Raw genomic sequence first — 19,945 nt, 5'->3', positions numbered from 1 at the left:
TCAGTGCATTGGTGACTATCCAGAGGTGGAGATCGTATCAGTGATCGGAGCAGCTTGAGCTATCTGTTCAGTCGGCAGTTTCGAGGTGAGTTATCCTCACTATATCGCTAGGGTTTATGGCACCAATGCCAACCCTTTTATCGGATGGAAATCCGGGTAGTTGTCAGTTGTTATATGTTATGGGCCGGAAGGCATTACTATGTGGACCGGAAGGTCATGGCCTGGAAAGGCGTATGTATGCATTTAGTATGTTGACTGATTCATAGGGTAATGTTATGATAGTGACCGGCTAGACCGGTATCTTGTTAGAGTAATGCTATGATATGTGATCTGTTGATCGATTGTTGTCTATGAACTGCTATATGATTGTTGTTATGTTATATATGCATTATATGCTTATGGGCCGGAAGGCGATATGTTATGGGCCGGAAGGCAATATGTTATGGGCCGGAAGGCGATTATGTTGTGTGATGGACCGGAAGGTCGGCGTGGGTAGGACCGGAAGGTTTACCCAGCAGGGACGGAAGTCCCCTGAGACACATGGACCGGAAGGTCAGGGCCTGGAAAGGCGTATATGTGGTTGGTATTCTGGGGGTATCTCACTAAGCTTTCGGGCTTACAGTTGTGGTTTTATGTTTCAGGTTCTCAAGAGTCTGTGGCAAGGCAAAGGCGTGATCGTACCGTTCCTCGCATTGGTGTTTTATGATATGAACCTGGGAAATTACTCTGTTTAATAATGTATTGAAAACCTTTTTGTAACAACGTTAATAAAATGGGTGATTTTGAAAAGTTTTAATTGTTTTGAAATTTTGGATGTTACACACGTTCTCACAATAAATACTGTTCTCAAATGAACTTAATTATATATATATATATATATATATATATATATATATATATTATGAATTTGATTTTTATAGTTCAAACATTAAAAATATACATAAAAATAAGTTGTAGATCACTCCAAATACATTAAAACAACACATAATCATAAGTTTTAATGTTTTATATCAATCCATATATATCAAAAAGAAAATAAAATATAATACCGAAACAAAATATAATTTTAGATGAATACAAATAAATCAAAAAAACTCTATAATATTTATCAATTGTTTTTATTTAGAGAAAACTACATAGATTTGAAAAAATTCACTAAAAATTATTATACAAATGGTTATTTTCCATGTGTTTTTATTCGCCGGTTCAACCGGTTTATGTTGACTGGTTTAATCGGGTTCTTCTAAAAACCGGGTGGTTCAATCCGGTTCAGAAATCGACGTACAATCGGTGATAATTGAACCGCTCTATCCCCCGGTTCGACTAGCCGGTTCAAACCGGTTTTTAAAACATTGCATAAATTTAAAAAAGTGGTTGTTAAAAAATATAAGGTTTTGTTCCAAAAAAAAGTTTGATGCATTGTTATTTAATTTTGGAAAGATTTGGGGAAAATGACATAAAAGCCTTTAAGTTTTCACAAAAATGTCGGTTTTACCCTTGGACGTGTTTTATGTCCAGTAAAGCCCGAAGTTTTGTTTAATTTGTTCATTGTTACCCTTGTAGCCGGTTTCCAGGTAACCTATTGGTTACCTAGGTTACCTAATGCCAGTAAAGCCCTTGAATTTTCAAAAATGTTCGGATTTACCCTTAAGTTTTTCAAAAATATTCGAATTTACCCTTACCTTGATTATTATTATTATTATTATTATTATTATTATTATTATTATTATTATTATTATTAATTGTATAAAAATATTTTATACATACATTTTTAAATATATATAAATATTTCATACGTTTTTAATACATTTTAATACATATTATTATTATTATTATTATTATTATTATTATTATTATGGTTCTTAATATATTTTTAAATGTATAAAAATATTTTATACACATATTTTTAAATGTATAAAAATATTTTTACTAATATAAATATATTTTTAAAAATATATATACTTGTATTTAATATTTATATATACATTTGAAAGCCCATGTATTCCTATAGAAAGGTATTTATATATTTAAAATGTATTTATTTGTATTTAGTTGGTATAAGTAAAAATATATATTTATTTTATATAAAAGTATATTATATACATATAAATATAAAAATATGTATTTATATGGTTTATATTATATAAAAGATATAATTATATGTATTTGTATATATTACCAAGTATAAATATGTATTTATTATCAAACATCATACTACATAGATAAGCAAAATATATATTCATTAATTAAAAACATAGCGTAACAATTATAAAACCCTCCTAATTAGAAAACCTCAATAAAAACACTCGATTACAGATAAGATTTAGTATAAAATTTGAAAAAACCTCTATTATTCAACTATATTAGGTTAATAGTGAGTAGATAACAATAAATGATCAACAAATAACACTCGTAAATGAAAAATATACAGAATATAATTCAAAAAAACCTCGACAAAAAGACTTGATCACTGTAACAATTAAATATTATCAACTTAAAATCATTCATTAACTATTTTTATCTCAAAAATTGATAACGAAATGTCAAATACGAGTGTAAACTTCATTTATGATTGTTGTAAGTTCACAAAAAGATCACGAAATGCATCAATTTTTATATTGATCTGAAGCATTTGTTTTTGCAAAATCAGTCATTGACGACATTTTTTACTTTATCAAGCTTTTTCTGTTCGATTCAACAATTATAGATGAAGATTTAGGGTTTTTAAATGTATACAAATACCAAATACAAGTACATATATTTTTAAAAATATATTTATATTAGTAAAAATATTTTTATACATTTAAAAATGTGTGTATAAAATATTTTTATACATTTAAAAATGTATTAAAAACGTATAAAATATTTTTATACATTTAAAAATGTATGTATAAAATATTTTTATACAATTAAAAAGGTAATAATAATAATAACAACAACAACAATCAATGTAAGGATAAATCCGAACATTTTTGAAAAACTTAAGGGTAAATCCAAACATTTTTGAAAATTCAAGGGCTTTAATGGCATTAGGTAACTGGTAAGTTACCTGGAAACCGGCTACAAGGGTAAAAATGAACAAATTAAACAAAACTTCGGGCTTTGATGGACATAAAACACGTCCAAGGGTAAAACCGACATTTTTGTGAAAACTTAAGGGCTTTTATGTCATTTTCCCAAGATTTGGTGTATCGGTTGTTTAATTTTTTATATCTTCAACAACTCACCATATGTATGTCATGTCCCCTTATCCATATCTAGCTACTAACTATGGTACACAACTGTCATTGTTCACACATCATATGTGGATTGGTGGATTTCTCATAGTTGGTGTTGGTGCGCATGCAACCATTTTTATGGTAAGAGACTATGATCCAACTACTCGATACAACGATCTATTAGATCGTGTTCTTAGGCATCGCGATGCAATCATATCACATCAACTGGGCATGTATATTTATAGGCTTTCACAGTTTTGGTTTGTATATTCATAATGATACCATGAGCGCTTTAGGGCATCCTCAATATATGTTTTCAGATACCGCTATCCAATTACAACCCGTCTTTGCTCAATGGATACAAAACACCCACGTTTTAGCACCTGGTGCAACGACTCCTGGTGCAACAGCAAGTACCGGTTTAACTTGGGGGCGATGATTTAGTAGCAGTGGGCGGCAAGGTAGCTTTGTTACCTATTCCATTAGGAACAGCGGATTTTTTCGTACATCACATTCATGCATTGGATTTTCTTTATGATTTTGGTCCATATCTATAAAATAAAAAATATGTCACTAAAATACTTTTTAAATTTCTTTTAATTAATATATTATTCTTTTAGTTAAAAACCCAAAAAAAATTCACTCACCTCTCTCTCTCTCTCTCTCTCATATTTGGATTCTATCCTCCCTGCACCACTGTCGGAGCCCTAACTTCATTGGCGTCGACCTCACCATAGTACCCATTTTCGATGGAGCACCACCGCTGGAACTCTAACTTTACATGTGACTACCTCCATTCCAGCCCATGCAAAACCGTATGCCATTAAAGCTTCAAACATGCACCACCGAACATGTTTCAATTGTAGAGCAACATCTCCATCGCCACCATATGTTCTAGCCGGAAAAACCATCACCACCGAGACAACCCTCCACTGCCACCACTTGTTTTTTTTAGTCGATTTGCAAGATCTGGCGACGACTAGGGTTTGTGCACCCTAGCTTTAGAAAATGCAGTTGCACGTAAGAGTTGATTTTTGGTTTCATTTGGGTTGTCAGAGTTGAGACAGAGATGGTGGTTACAAGATTTGTGAAAAAGGATAGTGAAGAGAGAAACAGATGGCAGTGATATAAGGGCTCACTTTCTTTTCTAAATATATAATTAAAAAATAATAGATAGAGTATAAATAAATAAATTGTAAATAAATAAGGAAAAAAATTTCATTTCATGTCCGGATGAAGCATTCAAGTTTTAAACAAACGATTAACAGTTTGATTTAATTTTTTGAAGTAACGACTAAATGTGCCTTTTGGCATTTGCACGAGGGATGATTTGTAACTTACTCTTAACAATATATATATATATATATATATATATATATATATATATATATAATATAAAAAATACAATTTAGTCATTTCATGTTCAGTAGGGATGAAGCGGGAACGTTTTGAACAAACAATGGACAATCCAAATTAATTTTTAAAAATATGAACTAAACTGCATTTTGTTACTTACATGAGAGACAATCTGTGTAATTTGTTCTCTAATAAATATAGAACTAAATCATGATGCAATGAAGCTCGTGATAACTTGGAAAATTCAATTAGGTCGATAGATGATAATGGCCATATATTTTGGATTCATCAGCTAAAATGTAAATTGAAGAAATTCAAATAAAAGCTATATCAAGAATCTATCTCTTTTGAAAGAGCTCATATTCAAATTACATTATAACTAGGGTTTAAACAGCTCTTAGAATCAAAACCAAATAGTATCAATGGATATTATTGAATAAATAAGTAAACACTTATTTATTTATTATAACTCTATCTAAACCCTAATCACCCATAGGCTTTCGAATTCATGGGAATTAAAACCTCTAGGCAGTATCAAGTGGAGATGATTACAAGATATGTACCTCTTATGGCTTCAATGTAATTATTCAAGCTCAATTGTTTCAATAATTCTTAAATTTAACTCTAGTCTCTCCTTTAATATTTTAAATCATCACACTCACTCCCAATCTCTCTAAAATCTATTTCTATAGAAATGAGTAGGGAAGAAGGTGATGTGCCTTTTACGTGCACTAGTTTTAATATTTATAAATCCTGTTAACGTATCCCTCTTGGTTGTCTCTGAAGGGTTTTAGTATACTATAACATCCTATGGTGCACATACAACCCTAAATGATTTGGATCTATGTTTTCTCTAATTATACATGCAATATTCTTTCCAAAGCATTAAGCCTACAACTAGCATGGAATTGACATAAACAACATAAAATATTAGTTAGGAGTTTACCTCTTTATGTAGCTTGTAGAACTTGTTGTATTTGGCCTTTAAGAACTTAGTGCCCCAAGTGTCACACCTCAAATGGTTCATAACACACCTTACACAAAGGATGACTTTTAAGAGATTTTATGCATGCTAAAATCGGTTATGGTCTTCCAAAGATCACTAGGGTGCCTATTTTAGTAGCCTATGGTCTTCTTATATAGTGTGGCTAGGATTAGGGTTACATCCATGAAAATCCTAATGTGAATGACTTTCATCTTACTTATGATCCATTAGTTAAAACCTCCATGGACTACCATATTGGTTTAGCCCATCCTAAATAACCATAAGCCTGCACCATAAGAATGAGTGATTTACGAAATCAATCCCCTTACATTTAATTAGTCTCTTTTGATCACTAAATTAATTCCAAATTAATTCTTGATCAATACTAATTAAATAATATGATTTCATATTAATATATTAGAACTTATAATATATTAATAAATCATATCAAATTATCGTGGTGATATGCAACCCAAATGGATCATTCTACTCTCAGGTCAGGTACATACCAATTACAGTTATGGGCTTAGACACCTAATCCAACAGTCTCCCACTTGGATAAGTCTAATAACTATTATTGCAAGTACGACTCCAAAATCCCGACTAGCAATCGTAGCTCTTAAAAGCTGTTGTCGAACTTTGACCTAGTCAATGACGCGTCCATTAGATAAGGGATCATATATTCCTCCATTCTAGATATCATATGGACATGAGACATGGATTATAATCATTCTCTCTATTCATCTGTTGTTTCCCGATTTTCGATTTATGACGACCGACTAATTGAACAAATCAAATCAGTCCAGGCTTGGCCAAGCACTTAGGGGTGTCATCAATAAATTATCGAGGGGCCTATAGATATCGCTTTTAACCACATGGGGTAAAAGGGATGGATAAACTTCGACTCAAATGCTTACTTGTACTTACTCATCAAATTACACACAATAATATGCTTTATAACACCAAGTTACTGGTGCGTTTACATATGTCAATGTGCAACCGACTTGTAAATTACAACTCACATATATTGGTTTCAAGAATATAAGATATTATCGTCTCACAATCACTCTAGATAAAATCCATGAAGCGATTCAGATGAGCGTGGGTTGAATCCAATACTTGAATCTTATTCCAGGAGTACTCATGAACATTGCAGCTAACTTGTGCTAGGTTTAAAACACCTAGACAAACTACAGACCCGTTCATGATAGTCTTGCCTCAATACTTACTTTTAAAGTATGATCGGCTGTGGATGGTTTGAATAACCTAGTTATTCGGGAAGTAAAAACATGCAAAGTGAAACACAAGAATAATACTAATCATATATGGCCCCAAAACTTTTGAGTGTCATATTGATTACTCATTATTCATTGTATAATGTTTCGAATAATCAACTTGATACTTGAATTAAAACAATAGTTGTAACATGCTCCAAGCATGCGTACTATGTTTATCTATGATCCTTACTTTCTGAAATAGATCAATTGACAACATTTCAATGATGCTCATTTCACAATTCCAAATCATTACCGTAAATGTAAGAATATCAAATTCTTTCCATTTACTGTAATATGTTAGATTCTAAACTTATATGCAACAATCCTCTTGTAATGACTATGCACAAAAGTCACAGAGAATTGGCAACAGACATTACAAAGTATTCCAATGGAGATTAATTCCATAGAAACGAAGTCTCAAATTCAAAGTACATTCCTTTGAACATCCTTTTTGCATTAAGTTTCCTAATTGTTACACAGATTTAAAGAATAACTTCCACTTATGGAAACATTTCCATGTTCCCATTTTTACTATCACTTATGAACAAGAGTTACCTCTTCTCAGAGTGTGTCAATATGGTCCATCCATTTTTATACTTCCAAATACAAGCGACCAATCCTTGGCGAACCTTATATTGTCCTTAATAGTTCTTAACCACTTTAGTCATATCCGGTTCTAGTCCTCTTTCCCTCTTAATGTCCTAGGCATTTGGAAAATTTAGAATGGATGAATATTATAGCACATGTAATCGATCCCATACCCGAAGCATATTGGACACGATTCATAAAGACATGATATTTGACTAGTCTTTTGCTACAATATTTCTATGTGCCATGTTCTCATAGTTTGAATTATGAAGAGGTATGTCGTAATCATAATCAAATTTTGAGAATGCAATTAACATTTCCATATATAGAATTTCCTTATGTTGAACCATTCCAACATAACATTCATATATATTTGACTAAATTTGATTAAAAACTCAATCTAAGCTTTTAGATTTTGAAATGAAGTATAATTTCCTCTCCCTTAATTATAACAAAACAACTTTTCAAACCCAGCAACTTTGCGATTTGAAAACTTTTGTTTTTCTATAATTAACATTGCTAACTTGCAACACTTTCCATAATAATTATGCTCCCACTAGCATAATAATTATTATCTTACTAGCATAACACTTATGCTCCCACTAGCTTTGACATGTACCCAGAAATCAGCTGGACTTCTAGAAATCAATACTTATTGACTTTCTTACCAAAATTCAGATTTCTGATACGAGATGCTTCGATAAGACTTTATCTAGGCTTCTCAAATTCATACACCTTTCCTTAGATAACTCACATGTGTGTCTAAACAATTTTAGAACTTACAGCCATAAGTCTGAAATGTTTAGACCTTTTCTATCTCTCACAATTCGAATTATGAAGAGGGATGTCGTAATCATAATCAAATTTGAGAATGCAATTATCACAATGGCTAACTATTTAAAATCTACTTAGTGAACGCGTTTCCTCACAATCATTTTCATGAATTGGAGATAAACCTTATGAAACTTAGATTTTATGGTTTATGTGTTCCTATCCATGTGAATTTGTCAAAACCATAATCACAAGACAAGGTTAGTGACAAATCCAAACTCATATGGACTGAACTAATTCAATCTTAATTTCTTGCCCCCTGGCAGCACAAGTGTCTACCATTGCTTCCAAGTTGTCATGTAAACAATTGAGTACTCATAGAGCTCATATACATAGTCAACCAAGTGGAATGGAATAGAAACAAGAATATGTCAACATGATAGGTTACAGACCTCAAGTCGTGTGCTAGCGATAAATAATAGGTTTACTCTTGATTAGTTCTTGAAACTTTCAAGATTTTAGGACTCCCGCTTCCCTCTTGACATATAAGATTCTCTTATCATGAACCATTCCTTGACAAAACAAATATTCAAGAGTTAGTACGGATTCTTATCAAGATGAACACTTCACATAATTGGTCTTAGTTGGTCTTTGTTTTATCCAAAACATCACAACTTACCAATTTCAAATGTACAAGAGTAGAAAACATTTTACTCTACATTTGATGAGTGCTATAAACCTTCTTAAGATATGTCATTCAATTTACAATCTTGGAGTACGACTCTAATACTTGATTTTGAAACGAAGTATGATTCACCTTTTGATTTAACCATTTCAACAATTCACGATACCTCTTCTTATCCATACAAGTGCACTAAGGTGTCCTTAGAGGATTAATTGTGATATGGTCTTTCATAATCGTTAAGATGATCATAAAACATGATACTAAAGTACTCTCCCATCTTTTCAGATTGGAGAAACTTTTATCTTTCTGCCTAATTTGATTCTTCTTATTCGTGCTGACATACATTGAACTTTTTCCAATGATTCAGAATTATAATTAAACTTGTAAGAATAACCATATTTACTAAACTTTAGTAAATCATGATGAATAGTCTTATCGTTCTTTGTGGTGGACCTGACCAGCGCACACCCACGTGTACCCGATCCCCTAGTACTTCACTTGACTCACATATTCATGTGAACAAGTAATTAGTCTTAATTTCCTAAAGATGAAGGTTCTCATTCATCACACAATACAAGTTGCATGATTCCAAGTTTCTATCCAACTGAAACTTGGGTGATGAGAATCTTTCCTTATTTGGCAAATTATGACACTACCACAAACGAAAGAATCAAATCCATATTGAACATTGCTAGAATCAATTTTCACAAATGTCATTATAAGGAGATATAAAATAAAACAAAATCAAAATTTTATCTACTTATAGAATGCGGAAAACTTTTCCTTACAATGCAATTACAAGTGAAAACTATGTTTCTAAATATTTCTAAGCAGTCTATCATAGCTCTTAAGCAGCATCTCAAGAATCTGATCATCGAACCATGCGATCGAAATCCATTTCTTCACAATCACACTTAGCCTACTCTTCTTTTAAGCTTCCTTTGATTCTACAAAACATTAAAATGTAATTGCATTACATCATGTATTAAGAATCTCCAAATAGGAACATAATAGAGTTAGACAGTGGACTTACCTGAAGTAGAGTCAAAATTTTGACTTTACCATCCTTGCAATCTTTTAGGTAAATATGGCAGCTTCGCAACCAATGCCCCTTCTCTTGGCAATAGAAACATATGGACTCTTTGGTACACGTGACTATCTTAGACTTAGCCTTTCTCTTTAACATTTGGTCAAATGACTTGACTATGGATGATCCCTTTCCATTAGGAAGAGAAAGCTTTTCCCGGCTTCCAATGTTCCAATTGTTAATGTCCATGGAAGTGTGGGGAGTAGATCTTCTAATCAAATTTGCTTTACCAATTCGCCAAATCATTCTTGATTCACCAGCAACAAGCAAATAGGTAAGATCAATAAAGGTCATGCCGTGGTTTGTCACATAGTAGTCCTTAATGAATTCACTATATGACTCGGGAAGCGATTGAAGAACCCAGTCAACAGCCAACTTCCTTGAGATAATGACACCCAATACTCTCAGCCTGTCAATATGTGACTTCATCTCCAAGACATGAGTACACACAGGTCTTCCATCTTGATGTTTCATTGCAAGTAGGGCTTGAGTGATGCATCATGATGGCCACCATGACAGCCAAGCTCCAAAAGTCCTATGAGGACTATTATCCTTTTGAGATGCACCAAGACTTGATGGACCGCTACCATCAAAGTGCTCGTCAAGAGCGATATGAAATAATCTCCTCCATGATAACAACTCGAATGAAGGATGGTGAACCCATCATGGGCCACATGCAGAAAATGCAAAGGTATGTGGACCGTTTACTGAAGCTGAATGTGAACTTCCCCGAGGAGTTAGCAATAGACATCATTTTGCACTCCTTACCATCGTGTTATGATCAATTCCGCATGACATATCACATGAACAAGGAAGAAGTCACCCTCAGCAAACTTCAAGGACTCTTGAAGACCGTCGAAAGTGGTCTAAATAAGTCGGTTGTTACTACTCCCACTCCTACTCCAATTGCGGCGAATGTCTTGGCAATCGGGTGTGGCAAAGGGAAGAAGAGAAAGAACCCTTCTAAGGGTACCAAGGGTAAGACCCTTGAAGGCTCCTCTTCAAGCAAAACCAAGAAAGGTTTTGTCACTCCTTTTGCTAACCCTAATGAGGCTGAATGCTTCTATTGTCATGAAAAGTTGCACTGGAAGCGAAACTGCCCAAAGTGCCAGCAAGATTTGAAGGATGGGAAAGTAAAACCTAACCATGCAGGTATATACACTATATTTTCTAATAACTCACATCATTCTAAGTCTTGGGTCCTTGACACAGGTTGTGGTATTCACATATGTTGTGATTTTGAGGGACTAAGAAGAAGTGAGAATGTGGAACAGGGAAAGATAAACTTGATCATGGGAAACAGGAAAGCTTCACCTGTCACCAAGATAGGAGTTTATTCCTTAATGCTAAATACTGGGTTTACATTAGATTTGAATAAGTGTTATTATTCGCCAGAAATGGCAAGAAATGTTATTTCCTTTCATGCATTGTATAAACAAGGTTTTACCTTTTATTTCGATAATAATAACGATAGTATTGATGCTTTCTTTAATAATGTTCTTTATTTTAAAGCATTACCTTGTGATGGCGTGTATGAAACTATATCTGTTGTAGATAATCTAGGAAATAATGTATTGTGTATTGACTCTTCCACAGGCTTAGATAAAGCATCTTTATGGCATTGTCGTCTTGGACATGTAAGCAAGAAACGCATAGGCCAACTCCAAAAGGATGGAGTCTTGGAGTCATTTGACCTAAATTCATATGATAGTTGTGAATTTTGTTTGCTTGGTAAAATGACAAAGTCACCTTATACTAGCACCTATGCTAGGGGTGAAGGTTTGTTGGACCTCATACACACGGATGTGTGTGGACCCTTTAGAACCGCCACAAGAGATGCTAATCGTTTCTATGTGACTTTCACTGATGATTTTAGTAGATATGGATATGTCTACTTAATTAAGCATAAGTCAGAAACCTTTGAGAAATTCAAAGAGTTTAAGCAAGAAGTGGAGAATCAGTTGGGCAGGAACATTAAGATGCTTCGATTCGATCATGGTGGTGAGTATCTTAGTACTGAGTTCCTTGACTATCTTAAGGAATGTGGGATTATCTCACAATTGACACCTCCTAGGACACCACAGTTGAATGGTGTAGCTGAGAGGCGCAATCGGACCTTGTTGGACATGGTTCGTTCCATGATGAGTTGAGCTTCGCTACCAATCTCATTTTGGGAGTATGCCTTAGAGACAGCCGCCCATATCCTTAATCTAGTCCCTACAAAGAAGGTGGCCAAAACACCTCACGAGATGTGGACTGAAAAAGTTCCCAATCTAGACCACATCAAGATTTGGGGTTGTGAGGATTTTGTGAGATGCGAGACTCACGATAAGCTCGAACCCCAAATAGAAAGGTGTATTTTCATCGGCTATCCACAAAAATCCTTTGGCTACATCTTCTATAGACCCAGAGATAATATGGTCTTTGTAGCAAGAAGAGGATTCTTTCGAGAGAGAGAATTCATGATCCAAGGAGACAGTGGGAGGCAAATTGATCTTGAGGAAATCCAAGAGTCAAGTGGTGAAGGAACCTCAAACCCTAGCCCTCAACCTGAGGAGGAAACTCTTGTTGAGCCGGCTGAAGAATCTATACCTCTGAGGCGTTCCACCAGAGTTAGGAATGCACCTGAGCATTATTATGGTTTTCATATTACTGCAGAAGGTGAGACACTTATCAGTGATAGCACACTGGTAAACCTGGATGAGCCTAACAGCTACACGAAAGCCATGGCAGGCCCTGAGGCTGCTAAATGGAAAGAGGCTATGGATAGCGAGATACAGTCCATGTATGACAATCAAGTTTGGAACTTGGTTGACAATGTACCTGATCGTAAGATAGTTGGGTGCAAATGGATCTTCAAGAAGAAGACCGACATGGATGGTAATGTACACACTTATAAGGCACGACTGGTTGCAAAGGGTTATTCTCAAACTCCGGGAGTTGATTATGATGAGACTTTTTCACCAGTGGCCAAGATTAAGTCTATTAGGGTTCTGTTAGCCATTGCTGCATTTCAGGACTATGAAATATGGCAAATGAATGTCAAAACCGCTTTCCTTAATGGAAAGTTGGCTGAAGATGTTTACATGGTTCAGCCAGAGGGTTTTGTCGGTTCAGAGTACCCCAAAAGAGTGTGTAAACTTGAGAAATCCATTTATGGATTGAAATAGGCACCTCACAGATAGAATCTTTTCTTTGATGAGAGAGTCAAAGAATTTGGCTTTTCAAGGAGTGAAGATGAATCTTGTGTGTATATCAAGGCTAGTGGGAGCATAGTCAGTTTTTTGGTACTGTATGTGGATGACATACTACTCATAGGAAATGACATCCCAACCCTGCAGGAAGTAATGTCCTGGCTTGGGATGTGTTTCGCTATGAAGGACCTTGGTGAAGCTGCCTATATCCTAGGGATAAGGATTTTGAGAAACATGAGTAAAAGACTAATTGGACTTAGTCAAAGCACACATATGGACAAAGTGTTGAAACGGTTCAACATGCATAACTCCAAGAAAGGTGAGTTACCCATCCAGAGTAACGCCAGATTGAGTAAGACACAAAGCCCTAGTACTGAGGCTGAGATAGCAAAAATGAGTCGAATACCTTATGCTTCAGCTGTAGGATCGATCATGTATGCTATGACGTGTACTCAACCTGATGTAGCCTTTGCTTTGAGCATGGTTAGCAGGTATTTGGGGAACCCTGGCAAGGCACACTGGATTGCAGTAAAGAATATCCTCAAGTACCTACGGAGGACTAAGGATTGGGTCCTTACCCTCGGTGGGAGTGATGACTTGAGAGTTGTAGGGTACAGTGATGCTAGATTCCAGACTGACAAGGATAATTTCCGCTCTCAGTCGGGCTGGGTCTTTACCCTAAACGGAGGGGCAATTACTTGGAAAAGTTCCAAGCAGGAGACAGTGGCTGATTCCACTTGTGAATCAGAGTATATAGCAGCAAGCAAGGCAGCAAAGGAGGCTATATAGCTAAAGAACTTCATCGGAGACCTTGGAGTTGTACCAGCTATAAAGGAGCCAATGGAGATTTTCTGTGACAGCAATAGTGCGGTTGCCTTAGCCAAGGAACCAAGAGATCATGGGAGATCTAGACACATTGACATAAAATATCACTTCATCGGACATCGAATAGAAGAAGGAATCCTCGTGGAAAAGAGGGTATCATCGGATGAGAACCTAGCAGATCCCCTCACGAAGGGACTGACTCGGGCTAAGCATCTCCAGCATGCTCAGAGCATAGGGCTGAAGGATGATATTAGTTTTAGTAGTTAGATAATCTTGAAATTTGTAAAATGTAATTGACATTTGATGATAAATAAAAGTTGTTATTTATGAGTAAAGTGTTGCTATCACTTGTTAATCGTTTACTATTATTTCTTTTTGCATGTTTTGACTTCCAGAATAATTATGTTATGGTTTATATCATATTATTCAAACTCTCCACAGTCGGTCATATGTTGGAAGTAGATATGAATCAAGACTGTCATGGGTTGGCTTGTAGAGGGCTAAGTTGTTAGACAAAGCGGGGCTACAACACTCATGAGTGCTCATAAGTTCTAAGTATTGGATTCAACCTACGCTCACTTGTATCACTTCATGGAATTTATCTCGGGTGATCGTGAGACGGTAATATCATATAAGTCTTCAAACCTAGAGATATGATTTGTTGCCTATGAGTTGGTTATGCATTGATTGTACGAAAACGCATTGGTAACTTGATGTTATAAAACGTACCTTTGTGTGTAATTCAACAAGTAGTAGAGCAAACATATCAGTTGAAGTTTATCTGTTCCTTCTAGGATTAGAAGCGATATCTGTGCCCCTCGATGATTTTGTTTTGACCTATGTATCGGGCCTGGTCAGAACTAAATTTATGTGTTCAGTTAAGTTCTATGTCAAACAAATCGGAAATCGGGAAACAAATGATGGACAATAAGCAAGACCATGTTCCATGTATTTGTCCGGCTGATATCTAGAACAAAGGATTATATGATCACTTACCTAAAATGGCGCGTTCTAGTTCAACAGAGTTTAAAGAGCTACGATTGCTAATCGGTTCCTGAAGTCATACTTGCAACTATAGTTATTAGACTTATCCAAGTGGGATACTGTTGGATATAGTGTCTAAGTCCATAACTATATTTGGTATGTACTTGACCCGACCCGGCATGGTCCATTTGGGTTGCACTTCACCCGAACAATTTATGGATAATCTTTTGAGAATAGTATAAGTTATGATTTATTAATATATTATAAGTTCTAATATATTAATATAAAATCATATTATTTAATTAGTATTGATCTATAATTAATCTAGGATTAATTTAGAGATCAAAAGTATTACTAATTAAATATGGGCTCTTATATTTATATAGTGTGGGCTAATGCTTATTTGGAATGGGATAGGCTTGCTTGGAAATTCCATGGATACTCCATGGAGCTTTAACCCATGGATCTCATGGAAATGAAGAGACATGGGTATTAGGGTTTACATGGATGTAACCCTAATCCACCACACTATATAAAGGAGTCTTTGGTTCTTGAAATCACACTAGTGTGGTGAGTAAAGTAAGAGGGCCAATTTCAAGATAGTTATGACCACTCTCTAAGTTCCAAAGTTTGTGGTGATTTGTGATTTCCATTTGAGGCATCCACACTATTGGTGCTAGGCTCTAAAACTCCAAGCAATCAACTACAACTACAACGTAAGTAATTCTACTAGCTTTATTTGATTCAAGTTCCCCATGCCATGCTAGATAGGATAAGAACCTTGGAAAAATAATTATTTGCATGTATCTTAGTCAAACATAGATCCAAGGTTTTTAGGGTTGCATGTACACCATAGGAGTGTTAGAATGCTCAAAACCCATCAAAAACAACCCATGGCTCTAATACCACTGAAGGGTTTTAGTATACTACAACATCCTATGGTGCACATACAACTCTAAATGCTTTGGATCTATGTTTTCTCTAATTATACATGCAATATTTGTTGGATATAGTGTCTAAGTCCATAACTATATTTGGTATGTACTTGACCCGACCCGGCATGGTCCATTTGGGTTGCACTTCACCCGAACAATTTATGGATAATCTTTTGAGAATAGTATAAGTTATGATTTATTAATAAAATATAAGTTCTAATATATTAATATGAAATCATATTATTTAATTAGTATTGATCTATAATTAATTTAGAGATCAAAAGTATTACTAACTAAATATGGGCACCTATATTTATATAGTGTGGGCTAATGCTTATTTGGAATGGGCTAGGCTTGCATGGAAAGTCCATGGATACTCCATGGAGCTTTAACCCATGGATCTCATGGAAATTAAGAGACATGGGTATTAGGGTTTACATGGATGTAACCCTAATCCACCACACTATATAAAGGAGGCTTTGGTTCTTGAAATTACACTAGTTGTGGTGAGTAAAGTAAGAGGGCCGATTTCAAGATAGTTGTGACTATTCTCTCAAGGTTCCAAAGTTTGTGGTGATTTGTGATTTCCATTTAAGGCATCCACACTATTGCTGCTAGGCTCTAAAACTCCAAGCAATCAACTACAACTACAAGGTAAGTAATTCTACTAGCTTTATTTTATTCAAGTTCCCCATGCCATGCTAGATAGGATAAGAACCTTGGAAAATTAATTATTTACATGTATCTTAGTCAAACATAGATCCAAGGTTTTCTAGGGTTTTATGTACACTTAGGAGTGTTAGAATTGCTCAAAACCCATCAATATTGTTTCCAAAGCATTAAGCCTACAACTAGCATGCAATTGACATAAACAACATAGAATTCTAGTTAGTAGTTTACCTCTTTATGTAGCTTGTAGAACTTGTTGTATTTGGCCTTTAAGAACTTAGTGTCCCAAGTGTTACACCTCAAATGGTTCACAACACACCTTAGACAAAGGATAAGTTTTGAGAGAGTTTATGCATGCTAAAATCAGTTATGGTCTTCTAAAGATCACTAAGGTGTCGATTTTAGTAGCCTAGGGTCTTTTTATATACTGTGGCTATGATTAGGGTTACATCCATGTAAACCCTAATGTGAATCACTTTTCATCTTACTTAGGATCCATAGTTTAAAACCTCCATGGACTACCATATTGGTTTAGCCCATTCTAAATAACCATAAGCCCATACCATAAGAATGGTTGATTTATGAAACCAATCCCCTTATATTTAATTAGTCTCTTTTAATCAAAAAAGTAACTCCAAATTAATTCTTAATCAATACTAATTAAATAATATGATTTCATATTAATATATTAGAACTTATAATATATTAATAAATCATAAATAACCTCTTCTAAAAAGTTTGTCCTATTAAATTGTCGTGGTGATACCTAAATGGACCATGCTACTCTCGGGTCAAGTACATACCAATTATAGTTATGAGCTTAGACACCTAATCCAACAGTCTCATGTGTTGATATTTGCACAACAACCGCCAAGCTTCAATCAACTTGTACAGCAGACGCCAGGTGCAACCCCTGCACTGTCCCAACCACAAGTAACATGTGTGCAGACTTCGTCCAACCAGGTACTTGGCCCTTATGTATCTGGCATCCAGCTCTCGGTAGCATCAGAATTCAGCCCCTTCAAGACAGTCGGTCAACCGTTCAACCCGTATACACAATAGTACATAAGAGAAAGCACGTATCTGGTTCCCCCGGCAGAGCAATCTGCAATCCATGCCTTGGGATCACAGCCAAACCTACAGCAGTATCAACCGTACATCTCGCAAGAGGCCATACATAATCAGATGTATACGAGCCCTTACCAAACGCAATAACACACAGCTTACGATGGTATGCCATACTCATACATGGACAGCCCCATGTGAAGCGCAAGTTCCAACTTCAGCCATGAACTCATGCAGTACGAGATCCCGCACACTGCGATGATTCCAAACATGCCAAAGTATGACGACACTACAGACCCAGATGACCACATAGACAAATATGAGTGGACGATGACATCTCTTAAGATGGATCGTCGCTTCACCTACACGTATTTTACCTGTACCTTAATAGGAAACGCAAGTAATTGGTTCAAGTCTCTAAGGTCAGGCAGTATCTCAAGCTTTGAGCAGCTGAAATACTTTTTCCTCAATAACTTCATACAACTGAGAAAAAGAAAAGGAGACGCCAACTCTGTGATGGCATGCAAATAAAAATAAGGAGAATCGATTTGTGACTACTACGACCGGTTCACGCTAGCTACCTTGAACGTCCCGAGACATGAAGAGTTCCTGGTGACAGGCACCTTTGCCCAAGGTCTACTTCCTGGACCCCTATCAAGAAAGATGCAAGGAACGGTCCCTCGATCTAGGGACGAACTCAAGTTCCGTGTGGAAAAGTACATGCGCCAAATCGAGGGAGAAGAACAAAAATAGGCCAATCTCAAAGCCGTGGCCAACGCCTATCTCAAAAAGGAGGAAATGGTGCCCCGACCGAGCCCGGTTCAGCAAGAAAAGCAAGACAGCAACCAGTAGAGACACAACCGCCATTCCAGGCACATGTCACGACAGTATAGACCATTCAACAGGGATGATAGTAGAAGTAGCCACAACGATGTCCACGCCATCAATAAGACTCCAGCCAAGGAGTGTAAAGAAAATACCAAGTTATGTGACTACCATCGAAGCAAAACACACGACACCAGCGAGTGTACAGTATTTAAGCGAGAGATTGATGAGAAACAACTAGTGGGAAATATAGTCGACATAGTGAAGGACCTTAGGGCGAGATTTGATAGGGAAAAACTATTGGATTAGTGTCTAAGTCCATAACTACTTTTGGTATGTACTTGACCCAATTATAGCATGGTCCTTTTGGGTTGCCTTCACACTTGTGACTAGACAGGATGACTGTTGAGGAGAGAGGCTGATTTGTTGTTAAGAATACTAAATTGGGGTATAAATATGATTTTTTTAATATATTATATGAATAATATATTAATTTGGAATCATATTATTAATTAGTATTTAATTAGAAATTAATTAGGAATTAATTTTGGGCCATTAGATCACCTTTATTAAGGCTTGGCCGAAAATCCTAGAAGGATCTAGGAGTTTTCGTCCAAGGGCTTAAGGAAAGGAGTCCATGGGTTTGCTTAGGCCCTAATCTAAAGGATTAGGGTTTCCACCTTGAAACCCTAGTTGACTTCAACTATAAAAGTGTAACAACGTAAATTTCAAACCAAAAATTTCATTTTTGTCACAACCATTTTCACATAAAAGGTTTTATAAAGTATCCAATATTAGTTATCAAAACATATCATATCCCAAGATCACAAAAATCAAATCCTCTCTCTCTAGTGTGTACGAGTCATGTCGGCGCCTTCCCATAGTCCTTGCTAGTACCTGAAACACATAACACAACAACTGTAAGCATATTGCTTAGTGAATTCCCCAAAATACCCTTACACACATACGCCTTTCCAGGCCATACTCTACACGACCTTCCGATCCATGTGTCTCAGGGGACTTCCGTCCCAGTCCCAGTAGACCTTCCGATCCTACTCGTATCGACCTTCCGGTCCATGACTCCCTAACCTTCCGGTCCACGTCATAATGCCTTCCGGCCCATATCATACATAGCATACATATCACATTCATAACGCATACAGAACGTGCAACGCATAGCATACAAAACATGCAACTCATAGCATACAAGACCTTCCGGTCACACATAGGTACCTTTCCAGGTACAGTATACTGAGAACAGTCACCTCAGATATCTCAGTAAGTCTCTGTATCGGTAGAAATGTGATCTAGCATCCGCCTAATCACATAAAGCAAATACTCCCAGAAATACAACTGAACTCAACCCTAAAAGTCAACAAGGTCAACGGTCAACTTTGACCCGACTCGGCGAGTGCACTAGGGCGACTCGGCGAGTCTACACGTGTCCACAGACTCACTCTTAGAACCTCTCTTGGCACGTC

This window comes from Lactuca serriola, chromosome 3 (genome assembly GCF_051521515.1).
Source record: "Lactuca serriola cultivar US96UC23 chromosome 3, Lser_US96UC23_V15, whole genome shotgun sequence".
In the NCBI taxonomy this organism is placed as follows: Eukaryota; Viridiplantae; Streptophyta; class Magnoliopsida; order Asterales; family Asteraceae; genus Lactuca; species Lactuca serriola.
The sequence above is the reverse complement of the archived record's forward strand: the minus strand, read 5'-3'. Positions refer to the sequence as shown.